The sequence below is a fragment of the Embiotoca jacksoni genome, unplaced genomic scaffold, assembly GCF_022577435.1.
Source record: "Embiotoca jacksoni isolate LCO1_2020_lvr unplaced genomic scaffold, fEmbJac1.0.p SCAF_22, whole genome shotgun sequence".
NCBI lineage: Eukaryota > Metazoa > Chordata > Actinopteri > Embiotocidae > Embiotoca > Embiotoca jacksoni.
In genome coordinates this window covers 97,813-108,061 of record NW_027185363.1, presented here as the reverse complement: position 1 = coordinate 108,061, position 10,249 = coordinate 97,813, and the positions used below count along the sequence as shown (strand labels likewise).

Sequence of the window (10,249 nt, the reverse complement as noted above, 5' to 3'; positions counted from 1 at the left end):
TTTGAGTATTTAAACTTCCGTGTTTTATCACAGTAATGAAAATCACAGAAACAATCATTAAACACCAACTCTTGCAAATGTAGTTGTGTGCGTGATGTCGTAAGCGTGCTTACTAGCCCCGGCCAGTGGAGGAACCGGGAGGAGGGACAATGGAACCGGGCCCAGTGTGATTGCGCTCTTTCATCTGCAGTTGCTTTTCTGGTGACCTGGTGAATATATGTTCAATATGTGGAAACAATCTGTTTGTTTAGCCACAAAGGGCTCCATTGTGTTCACCACGAACTTCATGTGTCTGCTGTTTGGTATTGGGCTGGTTGCCTATAGTGAGTTTATTTTTCTTCCTGGAAAAAGCTAGATGATGCTGCCAATAACAATAATATTGGAGCTGTGAAGTAAGAAGGTTTTACAGATTTTTCCCTAAAAACCTACTACCTTTTACGCTGATGAAAACGTATTAATCCAAAACAGTAAAGACCTATTACGTCAAGCTACTACAATGACATTGTTAGTTTTGGTCGTTTCCTGTTTAGTTTTGGGTATTAGAAAAAAATTTGAAATGTTGTTAGTTTTTGTGAAAGTAGTCTCTCTCTCTCTCTCTCTCTCTCTCTCTCTTGTGTATGAGAACATTTATTGACTTCATTCACTAAAGGCTGTCATAATTCATGTTGCCATCAGTAGTTTTCTCTCTGAAAAAGTACCATATAAGTCAGTTAAAACGTACCTGTGTAGCCGATATGTATCCCTTTTTATTAAAAGAGATTAAAGGTCGAGAACAAAGAATAGACCATAAAAGCCTCAGCAAACCACCCGAGGCAGTAAAAGAGGAACATTCTTGAATCTGATGCCAAATGTGTTTTGCCTTGACTTTAGCAACAAACTGGAGTCTAGCAGCCTTACCAAGCCCAGCTCCCGATAGGCAGAAAACAAAAGGAGAAAGCAGACACACAACAAATACACAACATGACCACAAGGGTCTTCCTCCGGCAGTGTGCAGAGCAGCTTGAATAAAGATCACCAGATATCGTCACACCTCACAGTCTTGCCTCTTTCAGTAGGTAGAAGTCTTCTCCTGTATGTACTTGTGTGATGTGATTATGTCAGTGTTAGTATTATTATGCAGTTCACAAGTCTACTTGCAGGAGTTTTCCCCCAAGAGTCGGTGATATTCGCGGGCATGAGTTTAGAACACAGTTTTAATTAAAAGGGAAATTATAAAAAGTTAATATATTCCTGAAACCTACACCTCTCACAGAATTTCTTCAGTTGAGATATTTGCAACTAGATTATCTAACAACAATAAGAGCCTGGTAAAGAGTATTTGTTACCTACATGCTGGAGGCTTGAGCTCGTCTGAGCCTGCAGTTTGCACAAAAAATAACAGTGTTCAGATTTGAATGGTTACATTCAATGCTTTGTTACATTTGTGACTAAAAGTGCAAGTCTTGGTGCTTCACAGTTAAAGTATTCGGGTGGTTTGCTAATGAAAGGCTTTTAATTTGAAGCATGAAGTGGTTAAAGGGACACTGTGACACACATGTGAAATACACTTATTTTTATCCAAGCACAGAATTAGATCAGAAGATTGTCGTCTGTACGATGAATATGGAGATAAAATCAAGATATCCACAACCAGTTAGCACGGATTGGAAGCTGTCGGATCCAGCCAGCTTTGTAGATGTAAAACTACAATTAATGCCAGGTTTAGATTACACAAATTCAGCCTGATTCTGACACGATTTAATGGCCTAGTTTGACTTATCCTACGACGTGTTCCTTGATGTCGAACAATGGGATGACATGGTGCTCTCTTGTGTGCATTTGTAAACATGGTGTGGAGACAGTGGGATGCTGAAGGTTTTGCTGTCAGGTGAAAAAAACTGAACAGAGGAACGAAATGCATACCAATTATTTTAGTAGTATTGTAGTCTTACAATATTCCTACATCTAGATGGATAACATGGAGGGAGGGGGTGTTGCATTACTTTGCTATGTACTGAGCATATCAGTAAAATACAACTAAACAGTCTTGTAATGCATCGGTATCAATTACACTCAACTAATTCTTTCTGATCTTTGTGTAAATCAAAGCAGTGATGTAAACAAATCAAAATTTAACCACAGTGTTGAATAAATAACACCGTGTCTGTGAATTTCCTTTCAATCCATGTTTTCTCTCAGTTTTACCACCCGGCTTATTCAAATCTCCAGCTAGAGCTTTAGTCAGTGTCTAAAAAAAGGACTGACTTGACGTAATGGGAACATTGTCAAAATAACCCCAATCCTTAACTCTTCTCTCAAAGTCCCATTCAGTCATTTTTTTTTGGACTTTAGGTTGAGGAATTTCCACATCCATGTTTGAAGATCTAGAGTCAAAATATTCACTTATTTAAGGCAATTTTGACAAGTATTTGATCATTTGAATAGACTTTCACAGTGTTTGAAGACCATAATAAATTAAATGTATTTGTTTGAGTCCATCTTTGAAAATATTTGTTCAATAATTTCACATTGATCAGAGGTTGCAGTCTCACTATCCATTTGTTTACATTTGGATCACAGATTGTAGCTTTAAGAAATGGGAAACCCCAAGAAAGAAGCTCTTAAACTGTCCGACAAATATGCTGAGTAATTCCATATTTAGTTATTTATCCTCATTAGCACGACTGCATGTGGACCCAAACAAGTAGCCCAGCACACGCATGGATTGTGTTCCATTACTAAGCATAAATATATATATAGAAAATCTCTGACTCACTGCTTTTTTCCGTTCCATGTCATTCTCACACATAACTAAAAAAACGTAAGCCCTGAAATCCTCCTCTTACAGCTGCGGCTTTGAAACACAATCCATCGCAGTTCATGATGAAGAGGCAACTGCTGTAAAATCCAGTTGGAGGTTTGCAGAGATAGATGGGAGATGAATACCTCTCCCCATCATCCCTCTCTCCTTCTCCAATGCACAACCGGTGAAACACACACTCGCATATGGACACGCTTTCTCTCGCTCTCTGTGACTTGCATGAAATCCACCCACAATTATACAGCATCCTGCACACAACTGCAGGGGAATCTTTCAGCAGCCTGGGTTTGGTCTCAGTGGGCAGCGCTTCACTGCTGAGTGTGCAGCCTCTCCTGCCCTGGTGGGGGGAGGCCTCCTCTGTCGAGGTATTATCTGCTCCCATCTAATATTCATCAGCTGCTGGGAGATTCGTGACGACAAGTCAATTTGATCGGCTAACAATGCACCGAGGTGGTCGGTGTTGTGTGCTCAGGCAGCTGTATGCGAGTCTACATTAAGAAGGCATAAACAGCACACACATGGACAAGCATGTGCAGGCAGGCTGAGTGGTGCCACCAACATAAATATGGACTTTTTCAGGGGAGGTTATAATCAATCGATTGATTAATACATACATTTATACACACAACAGCTTTTTTGTTGTTGTTGTTGTTGTTATTTGACAAAGAATTACAAAATTATCATTTAATATATCATTTAAAAGATACAATGATAGCATAAAATTATTTTATTGCAAGCTATATAATCTATTACCATTTTCATTTAGTCAAACCGTTTAAATGCAAATGTAAGTGGATTGTACTTGATTTTATTTATAAAACAATAATTTGCAAAGGAACTCCCAAGTCGTTCAGGGCGAGAGAGAGTGTGTGTGTGTGTGTGTGTGTGTGTGTGTGTGTGTGTGTGTGTGTGTGTGTGTGTGTGCGCGCGTGTGTTTGGGCGAGTATGACGTGGTAATGGGTCATGTAACGGCACACTGTGTTTTCAAGAGTAAATTGATGTGTGTGTTTCATGTGTTCTCATACGGTACACACACAGCTCTTCACACAGAAGGCTACCCCCTCAGTCACTTTACTCCCTCTAAATAGGAATCAGCACAGCCGCAGCACAGTGGACACTTTAAAAGTGATGCACTGAAGTTGTTTTTGCTTTTATTATCAGGCAGAGTAAGAACAAAGATGTGAATGTGACAAAGATCGTGCTGAAACATAGTGGGCACTTAAACACACTGATCCACTAGAAAAGCTGCAAATAAATCCTACACATCATGTAGTAAAACAAAATTGGCACTTACTGTGCCATATGTGTAATATATTACACCTTTACTGTATATAACTCTTAACAAATGTTAAATAACCATAAAATAGATGACTGCACTGACTAGATTTGTGTCTACATATATGAGCACATTAAGTAAAGTGACACAGAATACTTTACTGAGAGTATCTCAACACATACAAAACATATTCCCTGCCGTCCCCCTCCCCGCCCTTCTCTCCTCTTCTCCTTTCCCTCTTTTTCTTTTTGGCATCCATCACTGTCCGCTGCAATGGACTGCGAAACAAATTTCTATCACTATACATTACAGGTTAAGAAAGGGAGCTGGGAATGTGTTATATATGCCGGGTTCGATTTTTATGTAGGGTTTACAGGCTCGTCCATCATTGCTCTGCTAGGCACCCTTGTGCACAGGGCCCCTGACGAGATGTTGTCTTGGCACCGCTATCAATCACCCTACGCTTGCCCGAGCCTCGTGCCCGATGTGCAGGTGGGGGCATGTGTTGTAGCTGCAGGATTCCCTCCCTCCTTCCTACCAACGCACTTACCTCCCTCCGCCTCTCACAATCATTCCTCATTTGAATTGTGCGTTTAAAGCACGTGTATATCCAGGGGCATTGAGCCCTGCTTGACCTCTGTGGGTCTTCCTCCGTCTCAGTACTGCAGAGAGGCCCAGGCATTGAAAGACAGGAGATGATTGGGTAATAACTGGGCGGGCCCTGGGGAAAACAAAGTTAGTTTAGATCCACCTGGCGCCACTTACTTGGGTCAGAGCTTTTAGGAAAATATGAGGTCATGCCTTCATATGAAATCTATGGAAACCCTAATATGGCTTAAAAAGGGCATATCATTATGAACAGAGGAGATCACATCCAACCCAGTCTCACAACAAAGTGTGTGATAGCTTCATTGGTCATGGGGCTTTCACCCTAGAGACCAGTGTTCGAGTCAATGAGAGCAAAATTTACTGTGGATTTATTTAAATTAATATAATTAAATCTACGCAATATATTTACTTTACATAATATACCTAAGGTCTGGGACACACTGGATGCGAGGCGTGTGCGTTACCTGTTGTTGCATGGCGTGTTTTCATTTAGGCGTCCATGTTAACAGATTACAGCAGGTAGACGTGATGTCTATTTTTCACGCAGGCCGCAGGGAAACAATGTGATCACATGTGCACTATAATCATAGCAAAAACCCAATGTAGGCTCTAATCATATCACGGCGATACTTTACCAGGTCATGGGTGGGGTTTTCTTCGCTGCTCTCGCACAACCTCTATCTCGATGTGTGTCTCGCTCTGAACAGGGGTAAACAACAATCATGTGCTTGCTTTTTGGTTACAACTCATCACTTGTCAGACCTCAGAAATTCAATACTGACAGCCATTATCAAAGAGAAAATCATGAATTCAATGGCAGGACCTGCAGTTCTGCACCGCTGCTGTCTACGGCACCAGTGAGCTTTCACGTGGTATGTAAGCAGGCCAATAGGAAATAATAGGCCAAGAAAAACAAAGGCAGCTCATTTGTGAGACATTATTTTATAATTAATGGTTTGTGCTGTGGACCAACGAAGCTATCACACATTTTGATTTTGGCTGACACGAGATGGCATTAAACAGCATTTAGAGTGGAGGTGACTGGATGAATTGATTTGTTGCTTCATCGTCAGGTATAATTTCAACCCTCCGAGACCATGAGGGTATAACCATGATGCCTTAATTTGTCCGTTTACTCTTTCTGCATCTATACAGACGACATATAGGGTTAAGCAGACGCAGGATATTGAAACGTGTGCCACTGCTGCTCAGGCAACTGCTAATCCTTTTTCTCCCAAAGTAAGGCGGATTATGATTTGAGAAGTGCTCCTTCGCCCTTCACACTCCACGGTGAAAGTCACCAACCTATCAGAGAGCACGGGGTGTAGGGGGTGGTGGGTGGGAGTAAAAAGTGCTGGAGGGGCGGGGGGCGATGGGGAGAGGGCTTAATTAGGGCAGATCACCGTCGCTCTCCACCACCACCACCATCCCCAGTTCCTGCACTATTCCCTTAGATCCCATCCACTTAATGTTCTGTGAAATCATATTCTACTCCCCAGAGAGGAGAGCAAAATCAGAACAATAAAGTGACACATTTTAAAGAGAGGCAGCACCACGGGGAAATAGACTGGCTGTGACACATGGAAGATGTTGTGGGCTGATGGACAGCGAGCACATCTGTCTGGTCCGTTGCCAACAAACAGCATCCGGCTGAAACGACAGCTGTCTGGAAGATGCTTCTGCAATTCAAGCAACTAAAAACAAAGGAGTCTCTATTGTTTTATATGGCTGATTGTTCCAGTGTGTAGATTAAACATTGTCTTTAATATAGGACATCCTAATTTAGAAAAAATATAAAATATTTAAAGTTGTTTTGGATCACATTGCTGCTTCTTCTGCCTTAAATAAGCAAAGAACTACAGAAGCAGTGAAGTAAGAAATACAGTATTTTATTACAAGTGTCCTCAGCCGACTGATATTAAATGCATTTCTTTTGCTAGATATTTTCTTTGTTCTGCAATTCATATTTAAAATGAAAGAAATATAACTTTTGTTATCAGTTACTAAGATTCGTTTAACAAGCAAGTTTTGCTGAGGTTTTTTCCTGTGCTGTGATATGATTCAGCGATGCTTCTGCTCCATTTAGTTATGTGGAATAACTAACTCAATTACCAAAATGTCACTTCCATCAAAATGTATACTTTCCATTTACAAGTAGTAAAAAAAAAAAATAATCAATGGGTTAATTTAATTTTAGCTTTTGCAAAGGCTAGCCGCGGCTATCTGGTCTGCCAGGCAGTTGTGTGTCAAAACTACTCTGTATAGCCTTTAATTGCTTAGTGGGGAAAAAAAAAATACCAGAGTAAAATTTAAAATGTCACCATGTCACTTGAAGGTTAAAACAATACTGTTAATAGCTGATATTTCACCATGCCTGAAGATTATGAACAGGAGGTCAGTTTTGAGCTGCATCCTGAACAGCCAATTCAAGGTACATCGTTAAAGTCTCAGATGGACGGACCCTGTTACATATTAAACCTAAGCTGCTTTAATTCCTTAATTAGAACTGGGTCTGTGTCAGTCTTCTGCTATTCCCTCTGCTTCATTTTAAATTAGACACAGTTACCTACATGCAGAGCAGTTGACTAGTATTAATTGTGACTAACAAAGTAATGTTGCTTTTGGGTGTGGCTGAAGCTTATTTCCCTACATTTCTTTTGTTTTTTTGTCCCTAAAGCAGAGCAGAAGCAAAAAAAAGGCACTGAAGCAGACAAGACGGCCCAGAATGCAGCAGGCTACGAGCAGCGAAGACGTCCAGCAAAATGGAGGTAGTCAAATAGACAGAGGCATAGCGTCAACATGCACACAGACATAAGAGGGAGGGAGGGAGGGCTGTCAGGGAGGAGGACAGAGAAAAGCTGGACCAGCACAGGGCTACACATGGAATACAAATAATACACAGACTGGACAAACAGCTGGCCAGACAAAGACACACACACACACACACACACACACACACACACACACACACACATATGGAGACTGACGGATAAGAAGACATCCAGAGGCAGGTACGGTGGCCGAAACCCAGACATCTGTGCTGAGTGGGGCAGACAGACAGACTCTCCATGCCTTGAGGACACTTGGGCAGGAAGGAGAAGCTAAAGCTAATTCCCCCACTGTGTTTAGCCAGTTAGGACCCTTCAAGAGCTGAGTAGGTGGCTTTACTCCCCACCCAGGAAAGAAAGAGAGACAGGAGAAGAGAGCTCCAGCATTTTCCAGCAGTCAGATAGCATCTGGATTTTTTTTTCATTAGGACATAAGGCAGAATTATCATCCAGAACATCTGAATTTACCCCCATCCAGTGCGCCATCTCTATCACTCCCCTCCAATCATTTCTAATGCACTCTGTCTCCCCTCTCCCTCCCTCGTCTCCCACTCAATCAGATAACCGTTTTTGTCCCTTCCTACCTCCACTGTTTCCTAGATCTGTCTTTTCCCTTAATATCTTTTGTTTTTATTTCTCTCTTACTCTTGTTCTAGTATATATTTTTAAGACCCTGTTTTTTCACCCCTATGTTCACCTAAATTCTCTGTGGTGAAAAAAAAACAAAAACCCGTTGATAATTCCTTGTTCCCAGAAGTGCAGACTAATTCTTTTATTTTAGAAATGTAGTAAGGTATCCGTTTTTATCCTGGGAAGCTTACTTCAGCAACACAGCACACAACGAGATTAGTCTCATAAAAAATAGAAAGCATTTGTTTAAAAATGTGTAAAGAAAACCTCCGTGCCTGATCTGTGGCTGATCGTCATATACACCCAAAAACAATAAAAGTCGCATGAAATATACTTTAAGTCAACTTAAATCACCAGACAAGCAAAGAAAACCTGCCTGCAGACATTTAAGATGTTTTGATTAATACGTATTAAACCGCCTATTCTCCTGCATGCAAAAGCATTACTGAATGTGTATTGAACATAGTGAATGGCATTAAATAATCATTTAAAAAAAATGGTTGTGATAAATGACATTTAAACAGGCCTTTTGCAGGAGAAGAGTTTTGTAGCTTTAAATTGAGGCGCTGTATGTTTTGTAATTTCATTTTTTTTTTCTCAACACAGAGCCTACATGCCGTAGTGCCAATGCGGCACTTTTCTCCTTTTTCTGTCAGTAATTATACACCTCTGATTAAGTGCCTGAGTGACTAATGCAACCAGCCGGAGGAGGTCTCTCTCATGCCTGCGTTTCTTTTCCTTGCTGTATGGTATGCCTGGGTCTCCCCCCGCCGTGTGACCTGCAGGTGACGGGGAAACCTGCCATCAATGTGCCCGGAAACCCTCGACGCCAGCACGGCGCAGCATGAGCTAAAAATAGTCCGCTGGTGATAAATAATGAAACATCTCCCCATATGCCGAGCGCCCCTCTACTTTCTGACCGATTTCAGACTGTGCGGCTAATTGTACGACTTAATTTGCTGGGTACTTGTCATAAAATATGAGCGCGGGCATTTCTGAGGGGGAAGATTTAGTACGCAATTTTAACAAATCTAAAAACATGAAGAAATCTTGATTAGCTTTTGAAAGGGGAAGCATTGTGATTATTGCAGACACGTGGGGAAACACCATCCAATGCAAATGCAGCCTGTTTAAATTCAGTTTTGACAAACACACGTGTAGATTAATAATTTAATTTCATTCAGTGATTACAAGATTTATAATCAATCCTTTTAATGACAATGCTGAGATGCACCGGCCTACACTTGTATTAATGACTGTAAATATAGCATTAGATCTATATTATATGTCATTACATGTTTATTAATGGAGGTATATTTGCTGAACACTCCCTAATCAGCATTCATATTTAGTTTCATTATATACCACTGCATGATTTCTCTCCCTCATCTTTCTCATCTCTTTCAAAGACCTTTGTAAATTCAAACTGGTGTAAAAAAAACAACAACGCTAAATCAAAGAAAGCAGTACCGTCCTGTGTGGAGGGAATGACACGGCGCTCCCTTTTCTGTTTTTCCTGGCTGTCTGGTCACGATTCAAAGCCCTCACAGCGGGGAGCTTTGTGTTGATGCTGCTGCAGTTGAAGTCCGCATGGGAACCCCCCTCTTCCTACTCCTGCTCCTCTTTTCCCTCCTTCTCCTCCTCTTTCTCCTCTCTTCCTCTTCTCCTCCTCTCTATTCCATCTCACCCTCCTCCTCATCCCCCTGCTGCTCCTCTTCCTCTTCCTCTTCCTCCTCCTCCTGCTTCTTTTCTCTCCCTCGCTCTCCTCCACCCACGCACGGCTCTCCACGACCAAGAGGCTAAAAATAGCACCAGGAATCCCCGCATCAATTCAGAAAGAGGAGGAAGAGGAGGGGGGGGGGGGGGGGGGGGAGGGGGGGGGGGGAAACGTCAGCTCACACAAGGTCATAAACCCCCCTTCAGTGGTTTTCTTGATTTGTCACAGCTCCCATCAGAGGTTTTTTTTCCCTCACAAAACCCACACCATGTCAGATTTTATTTTATCGCCCGGCGTTGATAAAAGTCCAAATTGTATTGATCTCCTCTAAATCATATTAAACGCCCCTCGTATCATGAATTCCGTCTCGGGGTGGGAATGAGAATTCA

At 41.6% G+C, this 10,249-nt stretch overlaps 1 long non-coding RNA gene across 1 annotated transcript; it reads right to left on the bottom strand.

Annotated features, from left to right (window-relative positions):
• Positions 1 to 4,723: 4,723 nt before the first annotated feature.
• LOC138203258 (uncharacterized) lies at positions 4,724 to 9,767 on the bottom strand. Its single transcript, XR_011178703.1, has 3 exons — positions 9,614 to 9,767; positions 5,321 to 5,384; positions 4,724 to 4,797 (listed from the first exon to the last, which is right to left on the bottom strand). It is a non-coding gene; the product is annotated as an uncharacterized lncRNA (long non-coding RNA).
• Between the last annotated feature and the right edge of the window lie 482 nt (positions 9,768 to 10,249).